At 40.9% G+C, this 26,058-nt stretch overlaps 1 long non-coding RNA gene across 1 annotated transcript in view; it reads right to left on the bottom strand.

The window, feature by feature from the left end:
• Window positions 1–26,058, bottom strand: part of LOC133058759 (uncharacterized) — a 76,199-nt gene that overhangs the window by 32,911 nt on the left and 17,230 nt on the right. The gene's annotated exons all lie outside the window — the stretch shown is intronic.

Below are 26,058 nucleotides of genomic sequence, written 5' to 3'. Positions count from 1 at the left end.
TCCAGCCATGTACTTTCTAGTATTTTCATTTCAACATTGTCTGTGGTATAGTACCTAAAACTGTTCTGTGTTTGGAATGGTTGACATTACCCAGACATATTTCTAGATGATATCTATCCTCTTCTGCTTGATAACTACCAAACTTGTCTGGAAGCCTAGTGAGTCACGATGAATACGTTGTGTGTGTATGTGTGTTAGTCGCCCAGTCACGTCCAACTCTTTTCGAACCCATGGGCTGTAGTCTGCCAGGCTCCTCTGTCCATGGGCAAGAATACTGGAGCGGGTTGCCTTTCCCTTCTCCAGGGGATCTTCCCAACCCAGGGATCGAACCCAGGTCTCCCGCATTGCAGGCAAATTCTTTACCATCTGAGAATAAGTTACTATATGTAATTTAGTAATTTGGGGAAAAAACTCCAATCAAAACATTATATTCAAATAGGATTATAAAATATTTATTTATTACTATCTAATACTCCACCATCTACTAAACACTCTCATATTCACTAGCTTATTAATCCTCACTGTGACGCTGTAAGATTAATACCATTATTAGCATTTTACAGACAAAGAAATAACAGCTTATTAGAAATAAGTGACTTTGGTCAATAATATGTGACAGATGAGGACTTTAAGTCACTGGAAATGGCAACCCACTCCAGTATTCTTGCCACAGTCCATGGGGTTGGGAAGAGTCAGAGACGACTAAGCGTGTGCGCACACGCACACACATACACACAACACATATTGTAACTGGAGAAATTACACCAGTTACTTTAGGTTCTATAAAACAGGAAGGAATCCACTACTGGTTTCTCATACTTTTTTAGAATTATACAGCTTTAGGCATGTCACTTAAAGTCTCTGTGTGTCCTTGGTATTTTGTTCTATAACATTAGGGCCTTAAATAGATTAAAGGTTGCCAGGCACCACTGTAACAACCAGAAAAGACTATCAAGTAAATCTCTGAGCCTAACCTGAGTAAAATCTGAATGATTACCACTGCCATGATCCCTTTTCTTCCAAGCCTTATTTCCAACACAGTTTTACCCATTCATACATTCATTCAGAAAACATTTATGAAGCAACTACCATGGGCCAGAAATTTTCAGGAAATGATAAAGCAACAGAAACAGAATTCAGTGCTTGGGTTTTCACTGTCAATAACTTTATACCCCTGCCCAGAAGATCAAAATTTTATAGAAAGATTAAAAGTGCTCAACTTCTGAGGTTTCTCTGTGTTCTGAAGGGCTGTGAATCTGTGGCTTCAGAAGTGAGAAATCAAATTAAGAGAATGAGTATAAGAAAAAAAAAAAAAAAAAGACCTCTAGGGAGAGAAATAATCAGTGAAAGGAAAAGACCAGACATAACAGCTCAGTCTTCTCCCATTAACATTTCTTCAAATAACACACAGCATTTGGGTGGGCTCCAGCCAGAACCAACCCTTCCAAAGACCCGATTGTGACCCATTCCCACATCAGTCACATCTCCCCTCGGGGCCACTGTGCCATGCTCCCAAGATTAATTCCAGAGCTTGATGGTCACATCACAGAGACCCACCTGGGACCCTGGGCATAGCCCTTCCCTGTGCCTTTGAAATCCCAGACTTCCTAGTGGTAAAGATGGGTAGTGATAGATGTTTATGACTCCAAAGGACCACTGTGAAGATTAATGACTTACGTTTGGCAAAGTGTTTTTAAATCCCCGGATGAGAAGTGTTCGTGTGGCTGACTGCTGCAGGATTAGCATTCACTGGTTTAAATTGGTTACTGCCGCCATATTTCAAGAACCCCCAAAAGACCCAGATGAAAGACGATGCCCAGGAGTCCACTGATGGCTTTCAGACTGCACTTCCCCAGAGGCTGAGACGCTGACAGAGACAGAATGCCCCACTCAGCACCACCTTTGCAGAGACACATCGCATCTTTACTTTCAGATGTGGGATCAAGAGCATAAAAGTCACATTTGAACCAACATCTGATGTCCCCCTTGAGGCCATGCTGCAGACTGCCACCACACTGTTCTGTTTATGGAACATTTCCAGACTAATAGCAAAATGATGTCTTATGGGACTGCCCAAGAGGGAAAGACTGAGTGCAGATTTATCTTGCTATTTAGAAAATAATTAGCAAATAAGTTTGAGTGATGATCACAGAAAATCCAAACTGGTTTAATATGTGCACGTCTAATGATGTGTAAATTGGTTAGAAACTATACTTACAATCTGATTATCCTTAGAAAAAACCAGAGCAAAGGCCAATTTTGGAATCGTTGTCTATTTCAAGACAGATTTGTTTTTTGGAGGGTCGGCACTTGAGCAACTTAAGCTTTCAAAGATAAAAAATAAAATTCATGTTGATGTTTGGCAGTAAAACCAACAAAATTCTGTAAAGGAATTATCCTTCAATTGAAAAAGATACAAAATAAATTGCATTGATCCAATAAAGAGAAAATAAAATTCCTACATAGATTTTCTCCTGTGAAGCATTTTTCCTGACCTTTCAAGTTTTTTTTTTTTGAAGCATATTAAGCATCAAAATAAGAAAGATATACAATTTGCAATTATGTGACTTATACAGGACTCTAAAAGGTTTCCATAATACCACTGGAGCAGATCTTGGACCTTGAAATAGTCATAAGCCCAGTGAAAATCTGCATTTGAAAAGTACTAATGGTTGGTGATGGACAGGGAGGCCTGGCATGCTGCTATTCACGGGGTCGCGAAGAGTCGGACACAACTGAGCAATTGAACTGAACCGAACTGAATGGCTTGTGAAGTCCATTTTCACAAAAAGATGCAGTAAACCCTTGTCCTACAGACAAATTAGATTTTAGGTGAATGTGCTAAATCACTTCATTCGCATCTAACTTTTTGTAACCCTTGGACCGTAGTCCGCCGAGCTCCTCTGGTCATGGGATTCTCCAGGCAAGAATACTGGAGTGGGTAGCCATTCCCTTCTCCAGGGAATCTTCCTAACCCAGGGATTGAACCCGAGTCTTTTGTATTACAGGTGGATTCTTTACCGTCTGGGCCACCAGGGAAGCCACCAGAGAGCTCTGTACCCATCTGTTTTATGGTATCTGTTTGAGTGGCTGGTGCTCATGCCCACGGGTTATCATACGGTGTGACTACTGACAACTGATGATTTCAGGGGAGCTAAATGCCAGGGACTGTTCAGTTGCTAAGTTATGTCTGATTCCTTGTTTCTTGTACTGAATCTTGATTCAGTCAGAGTTAAAGCAGAAAGATGAATGATGTGGCATTTTCAACTTTGAAAGAGGAGCTTGTTTATTAATGTGTGATAATGGGTGTCAAGTTGCTATGACATTTAACTTTTTCTCATTAAATTTGTTTTTTGGCCATGTGCCACAGCGTGTCAGATCTTTGTTCCTCAATCAGGGATCAAACCTCTGCCCCTGCATTGGAAGCACAGAGGCGTAACACCAGGGAAATCCCCTGTTATGATATTTAGATTCAATCATGTACACTATTCACAGCATGCCAAGATTGTATCATTTGAAAGTACTTCTGTTTAATGAAAAATTTAGATGTTTCACCTAAAACTATGTCAGACAAATAGTCTTCAAAACTCTGATGCTGTGCTATGCTGAGTCACTCAGTCTTGTCCCACTCTTTGCGACCCCATGGACTGTAGCCCACCAGGCTTCTCTGGCTATGGGGATTCTTCAGGCAAGAATACTGGAGTGGGTTGCCATGACCTCCTCCAGGGGATCTTCCCAACTCAGGGATCACACGCAGGTCTCCTGCACTGCAGGCAGATTCTTCACCGACTGAGCCACCAGCGAAACCTTCAAAACTCTGATCGATGAGATGAAAGCACTGGAGTCCGGCATCCTGCTTTTAGGCTGGGCATCATTATCTCTAGAATGTCCTTTGAGGTGAAGGACCATGATTTTTGGCTTCAGTCTTTTTAAAAAGTTTACTTTTACAAATCATTTTTTGTTTGATTCCTTCCATGACAAAACAACATGTGTTTATTTAAAACTTGCAGCACAGTACAGATGTGATGGTCCTACCTACAACCACACTTTTCAAGGTAACTGTGCTGAGCAGATTTTTGTTCCGAAATCTTTCTCTGATGCAGGAGCAGTACGGGAAACTTCCTGGGTACATGGATGACTTCTTGAGCTGCATCCTGGCATCTGAGATTGAAATACAGATTTGGTGCCTTCAACTGGACTCTCTTTGAGTTCCAAGCACTGTGCCCTCCTTCTAGTACTTAATGAATCTTTGTTGATGTCGACTTCTAATTTAAATGATTCCAATCCTTGAAAAGGAGCTAAAAAGTAGATGATCTAAGATGTTAGTCTGAAGCACACATCTTTATGTGTAGTAAAGATCTTGTGGCCTTTTTTTTTTTTTTTTGTAATTAAAGGTTACATTCACTTTTAAACAGCAGAGAACTATCACAGAGAAATAACAAAGGTCTTTTTAGTCAAGTTTTACCTTCTTGCAGTGATTCCTCAGGCTATATCATTTCAGTAGAGGTAATACTGATAACTCTTGACATTTGTAGTTGCTTTGCATTTTACAAAACACTTTGAGATGTATCTTATTTGAGCCTATTGGTGCAGACTTAGTAAGAAGTATATCCATCTCAGAGATGGGTAAATGAAGATTAACAGAGTTTCATTGACCTTCTCAAGGTTACATAGTTAATGGTAGAGCTTGAACTAAAACATTTTTACTTTAGTGTTCTTTTCCCCATCTACACATAGTGATTGCCTTTGTTAAATGATGATTTTTTAAATTAGTTTTTATTGGAGTATAGTTGCTTTACAATGTTGTGTTCATTTCTGCTATATAGTAAAGTTAACCAGTTATACATATATATATATCCACGCCCCATGGACAGTGGAACCTGGTGGGCTACAGTCCGTGGGGTCACAAAGGGTAGAACATGACTGAAATAGCAGCACGCACTCTTTTTTGGATTTCCTTCCCATTTCGGTCACCACAGAGCATTGAGTAGAGTTCCCTGTGCTGTAGTAAGTTATCATTAGTCGTCTATTTTATCCATAGTATCAATAATGTGCACATATCAACCCCAGTCTCCCAGCCCACCCCACCGTCTCTCTTCCCCCCATTGGTATCCACATGTTTGTGCTCTATGTCTGTCTCTCTATTTCTGCTTTGCAAATAAGATTATCTATATCACATTAAATAATAATTTGGGTAAGATGACTTTGGGGGACAGTTATGGGATGGCTGGCATATGCTTCTGCAATTTCTGCTTATTCTTGCACAGTTTTCCTATCTTGGAAACTAAGTGACAGTTTAGCACTATTAATATAACACAATAATTAGTTGTGACCTGAGGAGGGCGTTCTTATTCAATGCATGGTTCAAAACCTGATGCTCAACCTCGCTTATAACTTCACATACAGCTTAAATAAATGAGTGAGTATATTTATCTTGGACCAAATAAAATATTTCAGTTCAGTTTCACCTTTTTCCCCACCTATGCAAAGAACTGGAATCTGCTCTTTCCCCCTTCCTTTTAATATACTACAGTTTGAAAATAATACTAGATTGAAAATAATAAAGAACCCCAAAGATTGGATTGATTTAACTCTGATTCCAGAGGGAAAGTGTGGAGGGGGAAATGGGGCTGGATCTGTCCATCTCTGAGATGATGGTCAGCAACTGGTGAACCTCTTTAAAGGAGCCCTTTGACCTGCAATGCAGGATACCCAGGTTTGATCCCTGGATTGGGAAGATCCCTGGAGGAGGGAATGGCAACCTTGTCCAGTATTCTTTTTTTTTTTTTCTCATTTATTTTTATTAGTTGGAGGCTAATTACTTTACAATATTGTAGTGGTTTTTGTCATACATTGACATGAATCAGCCATAGATTTACATGTATTCCCCATCCCGATCCCCCCTCCCACCTACCTCTCTATCCGATCCCTCTGGGTCTTGCCTGGAGAATCCCAAGGACAGAGGAGCCTGGAGGGCAACAGTCCATGGGGTCACAAAGAGTTGGACACAACTGAGTGACTAACACATTGCCTTTCACTTGACCCTCTTTCTTTAACTCCGTCTCAGCAGTGCAGATGTAACATAAACAGAGTTCCCTACGTATGTGCTGACCTTCGGTGTTCAGATTAGCTTGCCTGAACTTTTGGCTAGTGCCAAAAGTCATAAAGTTTACATTCATGTTTGTTGATTTATTGATGGAAAAGTTAACCAGAGCTTCTGTTTTAGCTCAGTTTTTGTTTCTGAGCTGCTGTTCATGGACAGACTTGCGTCATACCTTCCTAACTAGGCTGATTCGCTTCCCTCACCTGCCACCATCACAAACCCACGCACACACTCAGGTCTCTCTTGAGCAGGTGCTGTAGAAGACCCTGTATCTCTGGCAACTCCTGCATTAGTAGGCGAGTTCTTTACCACCAGGACTAACAGCTAGTAATAATACATGAAGTAGTCACATGAATATTACTAAACATTATTAACTGTATGTACCAAACTGTAGAGGGTCACTGGGGACAAAGAAGACTTCATCATGGTTTATTTTGAATTTTAATATTCTTATTTGTTTACAGATGAGAAAATCAAAGGTCAAAAAATTAAGTCATGTGCCCAAGTTCATATAAGTGCAGAAAAAGTATAGTGCAAACACAGGCTGCTCTAACATCCAAGTCCATGTGCCAGATTTTCTCACAAACCAAGTTAATCTGAAATACAGAGTCACAAACACATCTTTATGAATTCTGTGTATTTAAATACTCAATTCTGGGGCTTCCCTGGTGGTCTGGTGGTTAAGAATCTGCCTTGGAATACAGGGGACACTGCTTGATCCCTGGTCTGGGTACCTTGGAGCAACTAAGCCCCTGCACCACAACTACTGAAGCCCACACACCCTAGAGCCTGCACTCTAGAGGGTGCACCCCAACAAGAGAAGCCCCCACACTGAGGGGCCCGAGCAGCACAACCAGAGGGTAGCCCCCACTCACTGCAGCAATGATGAGCCAGTACAGCCAAAAAATATGAATAAATAAATAAAATAAAAAGAAATACTTAGCTTGTGTTATGTGCACAATCTTCAGAAACAAAAGCAGAAACTATAAAATGGAAACCACGTTTCACATGGTACATACTGAGGGCTCTCCTCTAGGAGGTTATTTTTGTGTCACTTTCCAGGTGTGATAGATAGTCTGAATGACAAAACAAAGAAGATGAAAAATAATGGAACTAAAAGTCAATCATGGGCAAAGTTGGACCATCATGATGGGCTCAGATCAATGATTCTTGAAGCATGGTCCTTGAACCATCACCATCACCTCAAAACTTGTTAGAAACACCCCACCCCTCACCTACTGAATCAGATACTCTGGGGGTGGAGCTCAGCAGTGTTTTACCAAGCCCCCCAGGTTAAGGCAATCATGCTAAAGTTTGCGAACACCAGTTTAGGTTTTGGCCAGTTCTGATTCGACCTCTAACCTACAGTATGAGTCTATCCCTGAGGATGCAGGAGGAAATGTGAACACCTAGACAAATTTGGGGTTCTCATGGCAAGAAAGATGTTTCCCAAAGCCTCTGTGTAAAATGCTTCAGGGGATCAGAGGGGGTTTCGAGGCCTCAAGGGAGGTGACATGTGAATCAGCCAGCAGGATGGGAGAGTTTCAGGGGGCCAAAAAGGGCATTTCAAAGAGTGGAAACAAAATGAGAGAAGGAAGACACTGTAGTTCCCTTAGCCCAGAGCCACTTAACTGATTGGGATTCATTTGTTGAAAATGAAGTAAAAATTCATTTCCCCAAATGTCAATCTAATGCATATGAAAACCCCCAACTCCTTCTTTTTCAATTATAGAGATGCCTAAAGGGGAATTGTAATTTTAAAAGACCTCAGTGTGAACAAAGCAACTAATTCCCTTGAGATTATTTTTCATATTTAGATTAATTTACTGAGACTTTATATTACCCACATCACAGTTCCTCTGTAACACCTAAATGATTGTCACTACTATTTTCAAATAGCCAGTACAAATTTTAACAACAATATCTTGGGCCATATTTTTAACTACTGCTTTGGGATTTTCTAATGGGAGCAAGAAATGTGACAAATAAGTTAAAGAGAAGTAACATACTATTTCTAACATGTAGAATTGGAAAGAAGTTAATCTTCATGATATATAAAGAACTCCTACCCAAAAAAAAAAAGAACTCCTACCAATAGAATAGAAAAACAACTCAGTAGAAAAATGAGCAAAAGAAAAACAAACAGGTCATTCAATCACTCATTCTATACCTATTCATTTTTTTTTTTAGTTTCAGTATCATTTGCATCCTGGCTCCACCCTTTCTAGTTGGGTAACCACGAGCAGTTTATTTAACCTTTCTCTGACTCAGTTTTCCCACCAGCCACAGGCAGATGATAATAGTATCTACTTCATAGGTCTTTGTAAAATTCAAATATACATAAAGTACAAGAAGGAGCTTCCCAGTGGTGCTAGAGGTAAGGAACCACTTGCCAATGCAGGAGACTCAAGAGACATGAGTTCGATCCCTGGGTCAGGAAAATCCCCTGCAGGAGCGCATGGAAACTCACTCCAGTATTCTTGCCTGGAAAATTCCATGGAAAGAGGAGCCTGGTGGGCTACAGTCCACAGAGTCATAAAGAGTTGGACGTGACTGAAGCAGCTTAGCACACAGGCTGCAAAGTACAAGAAAGCTCAGAAAATGCTAGATATGGCTATTACTATGTTACATGTTATAAGACAAGCATTCTAGTAGACGCTAGCAATTCTCAAAAAAGAAAAAGAAATGGCAAAAAAAAAAAAAAATAAAAGATGCTCCCTATCAAAGATACGCACAGGTTTCTGGGGAATTGGCATTCTCATACTTAGTGTAAATTGTGGGCAAAGGTTGAGAAACAGGTGGATAGTATCAACTTTAAATGCACACACCCTCCAATGTCAGAATTCCACCACTGGGAATTTACCTGAGGGTACCCACAAAAGCACAAAAATGTTCATCAAGACATTTTTATAATGGAATAAAAGTGTAACTATCCTGAATATCCAAATGTGGGGATTGATTTAAAGAAATATGAGGCATTCAAATAATGAAAAATCCATTAAAAAGAATAAGATAGAGATGTAGGTACTGGTAGGAAGGCATCTTCAAGATATATTAAGCTTTTTCAAGAGTGTAATATGATTTTTATGAACATCTTAACAGTATTTTAAAATGAAACTTGCAAAAAATAAATAAATAAATGAAATGAAACTTGCATATACATGAAGTTTGTAGAAGAATAATTTGGTCAGCTTGCAATGAAGAACTGGAAATTGGAGGTGACCCATGCTAACCAAACTTACTGTGGCAATCATTTCACAATAATGAACAATGACTTCAAATCATCTCGTTGCATGCCTTGGATTAATATAATATTATATGTCAATGACACCTAAATAAAATTGGGGAGGAAAGAGATAAGGGATGGGAGAAGAGTTTTAATTTTTCCTTTTTGCACTGTTGGGATAGATACTACTCTTATTCACAAGATTGTGGATTGTCTTTTCTTTCTTCTTCATTTTTCAGTACTTTTTAAAAACGTAACTTTTTTAGGGACTTCTCTGGTGGTCCAGTAGCTAAGAATCTGCACTCCCAAAGCAGGCAGTCTGGGTTCCTGGTCAGGGAACTAGATCCCACATGCCACAATTAATAACAATCCTGTATGCCAACAACGAAGATCAAAGATCCCATGTGCTGAATCAGAACAAAGGCCCAGCACAGCCAAATAAATACCTAAGTTTAAAAAAAAAAAAAAAGAGCAAGTGTTTATTATCTCACAGTTTCTGAGGGTTAGAAATGTAAGAATAGCTTATCTAGGTAGTTCTAGGTTCTCACGGAGTTCAAGTCAAGATGCATGCTAGAGCCAGAGGATCCGATTGCAAGCTCACTGACACAGCTCATGGCCAGAGGCCTCAATTCTCCCCACTGTGAACCTCTTCATAGTTTTGCTCACAGTATGGCAGCTGGCTTCCCCAGAGCAAGTAAGAAGAGAGAGAACAAGCAGGAGGTTGCAGTCCCTTTTATGGCATTGCCTCAAAAGTTACACACCATCACTCTGCTTTATTCTAATTCATTAGAAGTGAACCATCCAGGGACTTCCCTAGTGGTCCAATGGCTAAGACTCCGTGCTCCCAATAGGGGGCCTGAGTTCGATCCCTGGTCAGGGAACTAGATCCTACATGTCACAACGAAAGATACTGAATCCTGCAACAAAGATCGAAGATCCCAATACCGCAACCAAGACCCAGTACAGCCAAATAAAAATAAATATTTTTTTAAATAAAGAAGTAAACCAGTTCACATTCACGGGGAGGGAGATGAGGCTCCCCTTCTCCAAAAGAGGAGCATTCATGAATTTGTAGACATTTCAAAGTCACAACAGAAGGGTAATATTTCAGAGGCAAATTTAGGAGGCGAGTGAAGCAGGAAACAACATAATGGAAGCATCTATATGGAAAGAACACTGGCTTTGAATCAGGAGAACTGGAGTTTATTTCCTGACATGAAGCCACCATGTCATAAATGTTTTTTAAATGAATGCATGGATAACAACTTTCCTGAGATGGTTTTCAAGTCCTTGGTCACAGGAGGCATAAGAGCAGTCACCACACTGCAGGGCTCTCCCGGAGACTGAGTAGAATAATGGTATCAGAGCTCTTTGTAAAATGAACATTTGTAGCCAATCAAGTCTGGAGGGGACCCTGGCCTGGATCAAGGCGAGGGGGCTCCAACAGACAGGAGTCCTTGTCCACGCCAGGTGCCTCTTCAACCTGTCCAGGTCCCTCTTCAACATATCAGGGTCCCTCTTCAACCTGTCTAGGTCCTAGGACCTGAGGCAGGGCTCTGATTCCAGCTCTCCATCTCAGCCCCAGTTCACACTCCCTGCCACCTCTTACCTCCCATCTCTGTTAACAATCTGATACATGTTATTTTATGAAACACCACCAAGCTCCTCTAGATTCCTCACCTCGACAAATATCAACTCCATTCCTCCCATTGTTCAGACCAAACACTTAGAGCCATTCTCAACATCTTTGTCTCTCTCACTCCTCATATCCAACTCACCAGCAAATCCTTCTAATTATATCCAGAATCCAGCTGCTTCTCACCATTTCCACCACTACTACCCCACCATCGCCAAACATGTCACCTAATACACCAACATGATTACTTTATAAGATTGCAAAAACTTTCCTCAACAAGCCATTTGCCTGGATCTAACATCCAGCTCTGGAAGCCGCAAAGTCACCGCTGTCTGACACTATTGAAGACATCCAGAGCTTCCCTAGTGGCTCATTGGGAAAGAATCCACCAGCCAGTGCAGGAGACAGAGGTTCAATCCCTGGTCCGGGAAGATCCCACAGCCTCGGAGCAACTAAGCCCGGGTGCCACAACTACTGAAGCCTGCCCTCTGGAGCCCGTGCTCCGCAACTAGGGAAGCCTCTGCAGTGAGAAGCCCACGCACTGCAACGAAGAGTAACCCCACTCGATGCAACCAGAGAAAGCTCGAGCAGCAACGAAGGCCCAGCACGGCCAAAAATAAATAAATAAAATTATTTTTTGAAAAAAGAAATTCAGTGTACCATGGTAGAATGGATTTAAATAAACTAAAGACAGACTAGCCCATGAGAGTGACTAGTGAGCTGGCAGGCCACGTGACGCTCCTGTCCTGTCTAGGGACTCCCAGGCCTAGGTGGGCGGGACAGCACCTGCTCAAGAGAGACCTGACTGTGTGTGTGGGTTTGTGATGGTGGCAGGTGAGGGAAGCGGATCAGCCCAGTCAGGAAGGTATGACGCAAGTCTGTCCATGAACAGCAGCTCAGAAGCGAAAACAGAAGCTCTGGTTAACTTTTCCATCAGTAAATCAACAAACACGAATGTAAACTTTATGACTTTTGGCACTAGCCAAAAGTTCAGGCAAGCTAATCTGAACACCGAAGGTCAGCACATACGTAGGGAACTCTGTTTATGTTACATCTGCACTGCTGAGACGGAGTTAAAGAAAGAGGGTCAAGTGAAAGGCAATGTGTTAGTCACTCAGTTGTGTCCAACTCTTTGCGACCCCATGGACTGTTGCCCTCCAGGCTCCTCTGTCCTTGGGATTCTCCAGGCAAGAATACTGGACAAGGTTGCCATTCCCTCCTCCAGGGATCTTCCCGATCCAGGGATCAAACCTGGGCTGCCTGCATTGCAGGTCAAAGAGCTCCTTTAAAGAGTTTCACCAGTTGCTGACCATTATTTCAGAGACGGACAGATCCAGCCCCATTTCCCCACCCACACTCTCCCTCTGGAATCAGAGTTAAATCAATCCAATCTTTGGAAGGTTCTTTATTATTTTCAATCTACACTGTAGTATATTAAAAGGAAGGGGGAAAGAGCAGATCCCAGTTCTTTGCATAGGTGGGGAAAAAGGTGAAACTGAACTGAAATATTTTATTTGGTCCAAGATAAATATACTCACTCATTTATTTAAGCTGTATGTGAAGTTATAAGCGAGGTTGAGCATCAGGTTTTGAACCATGCATTGAATAAGAGCGCCCTCCTCAGGCCACAACTAATTATTGCTCTATATTAGACAGTGCTAAACTGTCACTTAGCTTCCAACATAGGAAAACTGTACAAGAACAAGTAGAAATTGCAGAAGCATATGCCAGCCATCCCATAACTGTCCCCCAAAGTCATCTTACCCAAATTATTATTTAATGTGATATAGATAATCTTATTTGCAAAGCAGAAATAGAGACACAGACATAGAGCACAAACATGTGGATACCAATGGGGGGAAGAGAGACGGTGGGGTGGGCTGGGAGACTGGGGTTGATATGTGTACATTATTGATACTATGGATAAAATAGACGACTAATGATAACTTACTACAGCACAGGGAACTCTACTCAATGCTCTGTGGTGACCGAAATGGGAAGGAAATCCAAAAAAGAGTGCGTGCTGCTGTTTCAGTCGTATTCTACCCTTTGCCACCCCATGGACTGTAGCCCACCAGGTTCCACTGTCCATGGGGCGTGGATGTAGGTATATGTATAGCTGATTCATTTTGCTATATAGCAGAAACGAACACAACATTATAAAGCAACTACACTCCAATAAAAACTAATTTAAAGAATCATCATTTAACAAAGGCAATCACTATGTGTAGGTGGGGAAAAGAACACTAAAGTAAAAATGTTTTAGTTCAAGCTCTACCATTAACTATGTAACCTTGAGAAGGTCAATGAAACTCTGTTAACCTCCATTTACCCATCTCTAAGATGGGTATACCTCTTACTAAGTCTGCACCAATAAGCACACCTCAAAGTGCTTTGTAAAACACAAAGCAACTACAAATGTCAAGAGTTATCAGTATTACCTCTACTGAAATGATATAGTCTGAGGAATCACTGCATTTTGAGAATATCAAGAAGGTAAAACTTGACTAAAAAGACCTTTGTTATTTCTCTGTGATAGTTCTCTGCTGTTTAAAAGTGAATGTAACCTTTAATTACAAAAGAACACCAGCTTTGCACAAGATCTTGACTACACATAAAGATGTGCGCTTTAGACTAACATCTTAGATGATCTACTTTTTAGCTCCTTTTCAAGGATTTGAATCATTTAAATTAGAGGTCAACATCAACAAAGGTTCATTAAGTACTAGAAGGAGGGCACAGTGCTTGGAACTCAAAGAGAGTCCAGTTGAAGGCACCAAATCTGTGATTCAATCTCAGATGCCAGGACGTAGCTCAAGAAGTCATCCATGTACCCAGGAAGTTTATCCTACAGCTCCTGCATCAGAGAAAGATTTCAGAACAAAAATCTGCTCAGTACAGTTACCTGTAGAAGTGTGGTTGTAGGTAGGACCATCACATCTGTACTGGGTTTTAAATAAACACACGTTGTTTTGTCATGGAAGGAATCAAACAAAAAATGATTTGTATAAGTTAGTAAACTTTTTTTAAAGACTGAAGCCAGAGGGGAGGAGCCAAGATGGCGGAGGAGTAGGACGGGGAGACCACTTTCTCTCCTACAAATTCATCAAAAGAATAACTGAACGCAGAGCAAACTTCGCAAAACAACTTCTGATCGCTAGCTGAGGTCATCAGGCGCCCAGAAAAGCAGCCCATTGTCTTCGAAAGGAGGTAGGACAAAATATAAAAGATAAAAAGTGAGACAAAAGAGCTAAGGACGGAGATCCGTCCCGGGAGCTCTTAGGCGGCATAGCTTGGGGTAGGGTCCGGGCCTGAGTGCCCTGAGGACAATCGGAGGGAGCTTCTGTGAGTTGCCAACTTGAACTGTGGGAGACCAAAGGAGAGAGAGTAAATTAGCCGGCCCGAACACACTGCCAGCCGTTCGCAGAACAAAGAGACCGAGAGGGTCCAGAGAGGAGCTCGCAGGCTGCGGACCGGCCCAGCTCCGCCGGAGGCAGGAGGCAGGGGGGAGGGGAAGGTCGCGGCGAGACACAGGGCGCAGGCACCCGACCGGCGCGGGCGGGGACTGGGGCTGGGGACGCGGAGGGCAGAAGGCGCGCGCACCCGACTGGCGCCAGCGGAAACTGAGACTGGGTCCGCGGAAGGGAGTGGGCGCACCACACCTGGGGAGAGTGCGCCCACCAAGCCCCGGGCTGCCTGGACCGCTCTGACGGGGAAGGCAGAGAGAGCAGGCGCAGCTTTTCCTTCCGCGCTTTTGTGGAACACCCGAGGGCTGGAACCTCGCGCAGCGCGGGGCGCGCTCCATATAGAACAGCCGGGAGCCTGAGCAGCGCAGAGGAGAGAGCAGCGTCAGCCCCTCCCGGCAGCGCCAGCCCATCCCCGCGGCGCAAGCCCCGCGGCGCAAGCCCCTCCCCGCAGAGCGACGGAACTAGCTACCTGAATAAGAGTCCACCTCCGCCCGCCTGTGTCAGGGCGGAAATGAGGCTCTGAAGAGACCGGCAAACAGAAGCCAAATAAACAAAGGGAACCGCTTCAGAAGGGACTGGTGCAACAGATTAAAATCCCTCTAGGAAACATTGACTACACCGGAGGAGCCTGTAGATATCGAGAAGCGTAAGCTGGAACGAGGAGCTATCTGAAACTGAGCCGAACCCACACTGACCGCAACAGCTCCAGAGAAACTCCTAGATATAATTTTACTTTTTTCTCTTTTTTTTATTTTTTTTTCTTTTTTTCTTTTTTCTTTTTTCTTTTTTCGCTTTTATTTTCCTTTAAAATCCCCTATTACTCCCCCATTACTCCTTAACTTTCATTTCCATAGACTTTTACGATTTTTTAATTAGGGGGAAAAAAAAATTTTTTTTTTCTTTCTTTTTTTTTTTTTTTTTCTTTTTTTTTCTTTTTCTTTCTTTTTTTTCTTTCCTTTTTCTCTTCTATTTTCTATTTTTCTTTTTCTCTTATTTCTTTTAAAGTCCTCTAGTACTCCTCTACTACTCCTTAATTTTCATTTTCAATACACTATAACCTTACAAAAAAAAAAAAAAAAAGAAGAGAAGCCCTATTTTTAAACCGAAGATTATTCTCTCCCAATCTTGACTCTCTGTTTTCTACCTCAGAACACCTCTATTTCCTCCTTTCCCCTTCTCTTCCCAATCCAATTCTGTGAATCTTTGTAGGTGACTGGGCTACGGAGAACACTCTGGGAACAGACAGCTGTGTAGATCTGTCTCTCTCCTCTTGAGTCCCCCTTTTTCTCCTCCTGTTCATCTCTATCTCCCTCCTCCCTCTCCTCTTCTTCATGTGACTCTGTGAACCTCTCTGGGTGTCCCTAACGGGGGAGAATCTTTTAGCCATTAACCTAGAAGTTTTCTTATCAGGGCTGCATAGTTGGAGAAGTCCTGAGACTAGAGGAAGAATAAAACTGAAATCCAGAGGCAGGAGACTTAAGCCCAAAACCTGAGAACACCAGAAAACTCCTGACTACAAGGAACTTTAAGTAATAAGTGACTGTCCAAAAGCCTCCATACCTACACTGAAACCAACCACCACACAAGAGCCAATAAGTTTTAGAGCAAGACATACCACGCAAATTCTCCAGCAACGCAGGAACATAGCCCTGAACATCAACATACAGGCTGCCCAAGGTCACACCTAACACATAGACCCATCTCAAAACTCATTACTGGGCACTCCATTGCTCTCCAAAGAGTAGAAATCAAGTTCCACGCACCAGAACACTGATGCAAGCTTCCCTAACCAGGAAACCTTGACAAGCCAATCGTCTAACCCCACCCACTGGGTTAATCCTCCACAACAAAAAGGAACCACAGACCTCCAGAATACAGAAAGCCCACTCCAGATACAGCAATCTAAACAAGATGAAAAGGCAAAGAAATACCCAACAGGTAAAGGAACATGAAAAATGCCCACCAAGTCAAACAAAAGAGGAGGAGATAGGGAATCTACCTGAAAAAGAATTTAGAATAATGATAATAAAAATGATCCAAAATCTTGAAAACAAAATGGAGTTACAGATAAATAGCCTGGAAACAAAGATTGAAAAGATTCAAGAACTGTTTAATAAAGACCTAGAAGAAATAAAAAAGAGTCAATTAAAAATGAATAATGCAATGAATGAGATCAAAAACACTTTGGAGGGAACCAAGAGTAGAATAACGGAGGCAGAAGATAGGATAAGTGAGGTAGAAGATAAAATGGTGGAAATAAATGAAGCAGAGAGGAAAAAAGAAAAAAGGATCAAAAGAAATGAGGACAACCTCAGGGACCTCTGGGACACTGTGAAACGCCCCAACATTCGAATCATAGGAGTTCCAGAAGAAGAAGACAAAAAGAAGGGCCATGAGAAAATACTCGAGGAGATAATAGCTGAAAACTTCCCTAAAATGGGGAAGGAAATAGCCACCCAAATCCAAGAAACCCAGAGAGTCCCAAACAGGATAAACCCAAGGCGAAACACCCCAAGACACATATTAATCAAATTAACAAAGATCAAACACAAAGAACAAATATTAAAAGCAGCAAGGGAAAAACAACAAATAACACACAAAGGGATTCCCATAAGGATAACAGCTGATCTATCAATAGAAACCCTCCAGGCCAGAAGGGAATGGCAGGACGTACTGAAAGTAATGAAAGAGAATAACCTACAACCTAGATTACTGTATCCAGCAAGGATCTCATTCAGATATGAAGGAGAATTCAAAAGCTTTACAGATAAGCAAAAGCTGAGAGAATTCAGCACCACCAAACCAGCTCTTCAACAAATGCTAAAGGATCTTCTCTAGACAGGAAATGCAGAAAGGTTTTATAAATGTGAACCGAAAACAACAAAGTAAATGGCAACGGGACCACACCTATCAATAATTACCCTAAATGTAAATGGGTTGAATGCCCCAACCAAAAGACAAAGATTGGCTGAATGGATACAAAAACAAGACCCCTATATATGCTGTCTACAAGAGACCCACCTCAAAACAAGAGACACATACAGACTAAAAGTGAAGGGCTGGAAAAAAATATTTCATGCAAACGGAGACCAAAAGAAAGCAGGAGTCGCAATACTCATATCAGATAAAATAGACTTTCAAATAAAGGAAGTGAAAAGAGACAAAGAAGGACACTACATAATGATCAAAGGATCAATCAAAAAAGAAGATATAACAATTATAAATATATATGCACCCAACATAGGAGCACCGCAATATGTACGGCAAACGCTAACAAGTATGAAAGAGGAAATTAATAGTAACACAATAATAGTGGGAGACTTTAATACCCCACTCACAACTATGGATAGATCAACTAAACAGAAAATTAACAAGGAAACACAAACCTTAAATGACACAATGGACCAGCTAGACCTAATTGATATCTATAGGACATTTCACCCCAAAACAATCAACTTCACCTTTTTCTCAAGTGCACACGGAACATTCTCCAGAATAGATCACATCCTGGGCCATAAATCTGGTCTTGGAAAATTCAAAAAATTGAAATCATTCCAGTCATCTTTTCTGACCACAGTGCAGTAAGATTAGATCTCAATTACAGGGAAAAAATTGTTAAAACTTCAAACATATGGAGGCTAAATAACACGCTTCTGAATAACCAACAAATCATAGAAGAAATCAAAAAAGAAATCAAAATATGTATAGAAATGAATGAAAATGAAAACACAACAACCCAAAACCTATGGGACACTGTAAAAGCAGTGCTAAGGGGAAGGTTCATAGCATTACAGGCTTACATCAAGAAACAGGAAAAAAACCAATTAAATAACCTAACTCTACACCTAAAGCAATTAGAGAAGGAAGAAATGAAGAACCCCAGAGTTAGCAGAAGGAAAGAAATCTTAAAAATCAGGGCAAAAATAAATGCAAAAGAAACTAAAGAGACCATAGCAAAAATCAACAAAGCTAAAAGCTGGTTTTTTGAAAAAATAAACAAAATTGACAAACCATTAGCAAGACTCATTAAGAAACAAAGAGAGAAAAACCAAATTAACAAAATTAGAAATGAAAATGGAGAGATCACAACAGACAACACTGAAATACAAAGGATCATAAGAGACTACTACCAGCAGCTCTATGCCAATAAAATGGACAACTTGGATGAAATGGACAAATTCTTAGAAAAGTATAACTTTCCAAAACTGAACCAGGAAGAAATAGAAGATCTTAACAGACCCATCACAAACAAGGAAATCGAAACTATCATCAAAAATCTTCCAGCAAACAAAAGCCCAGGACCAGATGGCTTCACAGCTGAATTCTACCAAAAATTTAGAGAAGAGCTAACACCTATCTTACTCAAACTCTTCCAGAAAATTGCAGAAGAAGGTAAGCTTCCAAACTCATTCTATGAGGCCACCATCACCCTAATTCCAAAACCAGACAAAGATGCCACAAAAAAAGAAAACTACAGGCCAATATCACTGATGAACATAGATGCAAAAATCCTTAACAAAATTCTAGCAAACAGAATCCAACAACATATTAAAAAAATCATACACCATGACCAAGTGGGCTTTATCCCAGGAATGCAAGGATTCTTTAATATCCGCAAATCAATCAATGTAATACACCACATTAACAAATTGAAAGATAAAAACCATATGATTATCTCAATAGATGCAGAGAAAGCCTTTGACAAAATTCAACACTCATTTATGATTAAAACTCTCCAAAAAGCAGGAATAGAAGGAACATACCTCAACATAATAAAAGCTATATATGACAAACCCACAGCAAGCATCACCCTCAATGGTGAAAAATTGAAGGCATTTCCCCTGAAATCAGGAACAAGACAAGGGTGCCCACTCTCACCACTACTATTCAACATAGTGTTGGAAGTGCTGGCCACAGCAATCAGAGCAGAAAAAGAAGTAAAAGGAATCCAGATAGGAAAAGAAGAAGTAAAACTCTCACTGTTCGCAGATGACATGATCCTCTACATAGAAAACCCTAAAGATTCTACCAGAAAATTACTAGAGCTAATCAATGAATATAGTAAAGTTGCAGGATATAAAATTAACACACAGAAATCCCTTGCATTCCTATATACTAACAATGAAAAAACAGACAGAGAAATTAAGGAAACAATACCATTCACCATTGCAACAAAAAGAATAAAATACTTAGGAGTATATCTACCTAAAGAAACAAAGGACCTATACATAGAAAACTATAAAACACTGATGAAAGAAATCAAAGAGGACACAAACAGATGGAGAAACATACCGTGTTCATGGATTGGAAGAATTAATATTGTCAAAATGGCTATTCTACCCAAAGCAGTCTATAGATTCAATGCAATCCCTATCAAGCTACCAACGGTATTTTTCACAGAACTAGACCAAAGAATTTCACAATTTGTATGGAAATACAAAAAACCTCGAATAGCCAAAGTAATCTTGAGAAAGAAGAATGGAAGTGGAGGAATCAACCTGCCTGACTTCAGACTCTACTACAAAGCCACAGTCATCAAGACAGTATGGTACTGGCACAAAGACAGAAATATAGATCAATGGAACAGAATAGAAAGCCCAGAGATAAATCCACGAACCTATGGACACCTTATCTTTGACAAAGGAGGCAAGGATATACAATGGAAAAAAGACAACCTCTTTAACAAGTGGTGCTGGGAAAACTGGTCAACCACTTGTAAAAGAATGAAACTAGAACACTTTCTAACACCATACACAAAAATAAACTCAAAATGGATTAAAGATCTAAATGTAAGACCAGAAACTATAAAACTCCTAGAGGAGAACATAGGCAAAACACTCTCCGACATAAATCAAAGCAAGATCCTCTATGACCCACCTCCCAGAATACTGGAAATAAAATCAAAACTAAACAAATGGGACCTAATGAAACTTAAAAGCTTTTGCACTACAAAGGAAACTATAAGTAAGGTGAAAAGACAGCCCTCAGATTGGGAGAAAATAATAGCAAATGAAGAAACAGACAAAGGATTAATCTCAAAAATATACAAGCAACTCCTGCAGCTCAATTCCAGAAAAATAAATGACCCAATCAAAAAATGGGCCAAAGAACTAAACAGACATTTCTCCAAAGAAGACATACAGCTGGCTAACAAACACATGAAAAGATGCTCAACATCACTCATTATTAGAGAAATGCAAATCAAAACCACAATGAGGTACCATTACACGCCAGTCAGGATGGCTGCTATCCAAAAGTCTACAAGCAATAAATGCTGGAGAGGGTGTGGAGAAAAGGGAACCAACCCTCTTACACTGTTGGTGGGAATGCAAACTAGTACAGCCGCTATGGAAAACAGTGTGGAGATTTCTTAAAAAACTGGACATAGAACTGCCATATGACCCAGCAATCCCACTTCTGGGCATACACACTGAGGAAACCAGATCTGAAAGAGACACGTGCACCCCAATGTTCATCGCAGCACTGTTTATAATAGCCAGGACATGGAAGCAACCTAGATGCCCATCAGCAGATGAATGGATAAGGAAGCTGTGGTACATATACACCATGGAATATTACTCAGCCATTAAAAAGAATTCATTTGAACCAGTCCTAATGAGATGGATGAAGCTGGAGCCCATTATACAGAGTGAAGTAAGCCAGAAAGATAAAGAACATTACAGCATACTGACACATGTATATGGAATTTAGAAAGGTGATAACAATAACCCTATATGCAGAACAGAAAAAGAGACACAGAAATACAGAACAGACTTTTGAACTTTGTGGGAGAATGTGAGGGTGGGATATTTCAAAAGAACAGCATGTATACTATCTATGGTGAAACAGATCACCAGCCCAGGTGGGATGCACGAGACAAGTGCTCCGGCCTGGTGCACTGGGAAGACCCAGAGGAATCGGGTGGAGAGGGAGGTGGGAGGGGGGATCGGGATTGGGAATACATGTAAATCCATGGCTGATTCATATCAATGTATGACAAAACCCACTGGAAAAAAAAATAATAATAATAAACATTAAAAAAAACAAAAAAAAAAAAATAAAGACTGAAGCCAAAAATCATGGTTCTTCACCTCAAAGGACATTCTGGAGATAATGATGCCCAGCCTGAAAGCAGGATGCCGGACTCCAGTGCTTTCATCTCATCGATCAGAGTTTTGAAGGCTTCGCTGGTGGCTCAGTCGGTGAAGAATCTGCCTGCAGTGCAGGAGACCTGGGTGTGATCCCTGAGTTGGGAAGATCCCCTGGAGGAGGTCATGGCAACCCACTCCAGTGTTTTGGCCTGGAGAATCCCCATAGACAGCGGAACCTGGTGGGCTACAGTCCATGGGGTCGCAAAGAGTCGGACACAACTGAGAAACCAAGCATAGTACAGCATCAGAGTTTTGAAGACTATTTATCTGACATAGTTTTAGGTGAAACATCTAAATTTTTCATTAAACAGAAGTACTTTCAAATGATACAATCTTGGCACGCTGTGAATAGTGTACACAATTGAATCTAAATATCATAACAAGGGATTTCCCTGGTGATCCAGTTGTTAACATTCTGTGCTTCCAGTGCAGGGGGAGAGCTTTGATCCCTGGTTGAGGAACAAAGATCTGACACGCTGTGGCCAATGGCCAAAAAACAAATGAAAAAAAGTTAATGAAAAAAATTATGAAAAAGATTCAAGCATCAAAAAAAAACAAAAACAAAAACTAACTAAATAAATAATTTTAAAAAGAAGTTGTTTATATCAAGGAAGTTGAAAGGAGAAAGAATGAAGGAATAAAACTTCTTTTTCATGAGTAAAAAAAAAAAAAAGAAAAAATTATGAAAAAATGTTAAATATCATAGCAACTTGACACCCATTATCACACATTAATAAACAAGCTTCTCTTTCAAAGTTGAAAATGCCACATCATTCATCTTTCTACTTTAACTCTGACTGAACCAAGGTTTAGTACAAGAAACAAGGAATCAGACATAACTTAGCGACTGAACAACAGTCCCTGGCATTTAGCTCCCCTGAAATCATCAATTGTCAGTAGTCACACCGTATGATAACCCGTGGGCATGAGCACCAGCCACTCAAACAGATACCATAATACAGACGGGTACAGAGCTCTCTGGTGGCTTCCCTGGTGCCCCAGATGGTAAAGAATCCACCTGTAATACAAAAGACTCGGGTTCAATCCCTGGGTCAGGAAGATTCCCTGGAGAAGGGAATGGCTACCCACTCCAGTATTCTTGCCTGGAGAATCCCTTGGACAGAGGAGCCTGGTGGGCTACAGTCCATGGGGTCAGAAGAGTTGGACACGACTAAACAAATACTGGGTCACAGTGCTCTCTGGGTTTACCAGTTGAATCTCAACCCTGACTGTACCTAAAATCAAACCATTTTTAGAAAGGCTGAAAAGGTTAAACCTGCCCAACCACCCTGTTTTTCATATAAAAAAGCTAAAGACTCAAAGATTAACATCCTGCCAAATGTCACACCACTGGTCACTGACTGAGCCAGAACAGAACACCAGTCTCCAGAATCTCCTGTGTTTTAGCATTGGTTGATGAGTCTGCGCATGACTGATAGAACTCTGCTTTCTTTTTCTTTTAGAATCTAAAAGAACTCAAGATGGCTTCATGTAGACAGTCTCCAGTACTAGAGCATGGGCATTTCAGGATGGTTTCAAATAAGCAGCTAAAGGTTCAGGATAAATCTGTGAATATCTGTGAAATGATTCCAATCCTGCTATCTGCTCTACTTGTCTTCTCTGTATATCATCCACTGCTTGCATTTCACCAGTGGAGAAGAGTGCATCGCACAGTGCATGCAAGAAGCCTGAGGATTTTTTGAAACTGCAGTCTAATTCAGTAGGTCTGCAGTGAGGGCCAAGATGTTTCATTTTAACAAGCTCCAAAGTGATGTCAATGTGGCTGATCCGGAAACCTCCGTTTGAGGAAGAACGGACTTTATACCATACTATGTAAGGAGTATTTACTTTACACAATGAGTTTTCTAAATTAAAAATAATGATGATGATGATATCAGATTAGACAGTGCTGAGGATTACCCAAATTAAGACAATCTCTAAAATCTGTATTTCTGAGCACTGAACTCTAACCAGTAAGTAAATAGCTTCATCTGATGTGTTGGGAAATGAAATAACCGTGCCTCCTTAGCAAAAAGAAAAAGAAAAACCTGTAACATGAACCTACCTACTCTGGATTACAAAATCTTTTATACTCTAGTAAAATAATGATGTTGTCTAAAAGAATACCTACTAAAAATGCATGGTGCATTTTTCTTGTGGCTAGGAATTTATGAGATTCTATTTCTCTTTTACTTGGCTCGTTACTCTTAGCGGTGCTTTCTAAAAACAACTCTACCACCAAGTGGACAATACAAAAATCAGTTTATATGATACAATATACAGGCTTTTTCCAATTCCATCCTCCAACTTCACAGGTTAGTGAAGGGTTATTAACTCTGGACTAACCAACAGAGCTCAGCAGAACTCACTATTTGAAGACGGGCAATCTCAAAAGATAAACCAGATGAAAGAATCATTTTCCAGGACCATTTAAATGGTGGCATCTAAGCAGAACTGACATTGCTGATCAGGGAATGCATGACAACAGGTAAATATTTTCCCCATGGGTGTATCAATGGTGAGTACACAGCTAAAGCAGTTTCCTAACAAATGAACTCATGCTAAGTGGATCTTCAACCAGGAAAGCAATGTGTTTTTTATTGCTTTTATTTTGCATTTTTATAATTCTATGCCTACTTCGAAAGCAGAGAAACAGATGTCTGTTGCCTATGTCTCTATTCCTGCCCTGCAAATAGGTTTAGGAAGCATCAGTACGAACAAAGCTAATGGAGGTGATGGAATTGCAGCTGAGCTATTTCAAATCCTAAAAGATGACCCTGTGAAAGTGCTGCACTCAATATGCCAGCAAATTTGGAAAACTCAGCAGTGGCCACAGGACTGGAAAAGGTCAGTTTTCATTTCAATCCCAAAGAAAGGCAATGCCAAAGAATGCTCGAACTACCACACGATTGCACTCATCTCACGCACTAGTAAAGTAATGCTTAAAATTCTCCAAGCCAGGCTTCAGCAATACGTGAACTGTGACTTCCAGATGTTCAAGCTGATTTTAGAAAAGGCAGAGGAACCAGAGATCAAATTGCCAACATCCAATAGATCATCAAAAAAGCAAGAGAGTTCCAGAAAAGCATCTCTGTCTGCTTTAATTTGACTATGTCAAAGCTTTTGACTGTGTGGATCACAATAAACTGTGGGAAATTCTGAAAGAGATGGGAATACCAGACCATCTGACCTGTCTGAGAAACCTGTATACAGGTCAGGAAGCAACAGTTAGAACAACAGACTGGTTCCAAGTAGAAAAAGGAGTACATCAAGGCTGTATATTGTCACCCTGCTTATTTAACTTATATGCAGAGTACATCATGAGAAATGCTGGGCTGGAGGAAGCACAAGCTGGAATCAAGATTACCAGGAGAAATATCAATAACCTCAGATACGCAGATGACACCACCCTTATGGCAGAAAGTGAAGAAGAACTAAAGAGCCTCTTGATGAAAGTGAAAGAGAAGAGTGAAAAAGTTGGCTTAAAGCTCAACATTCAGAAAACTAAGATCATGGCATCCGGTCCCATCACTTCATGGCAAATAGATGGGGAAACAGTGGAAACAGTGTCAGACTTTCTTTTTCTGGGCTCCAAAATCACTGCAGATGGTCATTGCAGATGAAATTAAAAGACACCTGCTCCTTGGAAGGAAAGTTATGACCAACCTAGACAGCATATTAAAAAGCAGAGACAATACTTTGCCAATAAGGGTCTGTTCAGTCAAGGCTATGGTTTTTCCAGTGGTCATGTATGGATGTGAGAGTTGGACTATAAAGAAAGTCGAGCACTGAAGAGTTGGAGAAGACTCTTGAGAGTCCCTTGGACTGCAAGGAGATCCAACCAGTCCATCCTAAAGGAGATCAGTCCTGGGTGTTCATTGGAAGGACTGATGTTGAAGCTGAAACTCCAATACTTTGGCCACCTGATGCGGAGAGCTGACTCATTTGAAAAGACCCTGATGCTGGGAAAGACTGAGGGCAGGAGGAGCAGGGAACGACAGAGGATGAGATGGTTGGATGGCATCACCGACTCGATGGGACATGGGTTTGGGTGGACTCCGGGAGTTGGGGATGGACAGGGAGGCCTGGCGTGCTGCCGTTCATGGGGTTGCAATGAGTCAGACACGACTGAGCGACTGAACTGAACTGAACTGTACCTTTTTGTAGACTCCAATATATGCATTAACATACAGTGTTTGTTTGAAGGGGTGGTGGGATGAATTGAGAGAGTAACACCTACATACACACACTACCATGTGTAAAATAGCTAGCAGGAAGCTGCTATATAGCATAGGGAGCTCAGCTCGGGGCTCTGTGATGACCGGATTGGGGGGTGGAAGGAGGCTCATGAAGGGGGGATATAGGTATACACAAAGCTAATCCACGTTGCTGGAGAGCAGAAATTAACACAACATTATAAAGCAATTATACTCCAACAAAAACTTGCCTTTAAAACTACATTCAATTGATCTCAT

Source organism: Dama dama, chromosome 6, assembly GCF_033118175.1.
Source record: "Dama dama isolate Ldn47 chromosome 6, ASM3311817v1, whole genome shotgun sequence".
Taxonomy (NCBI): domain Eukaryota; kingdom Metazoa; phylum Chordata; class Mammalia; order Artiodactyla; family Cervidae; genus Dama; species Dama dama.
The sequence above is the reverse complement of the archived record's forward strand: the minus strand, read 5'-3'. Positions and strand labels throughout refer to the sequence as shown.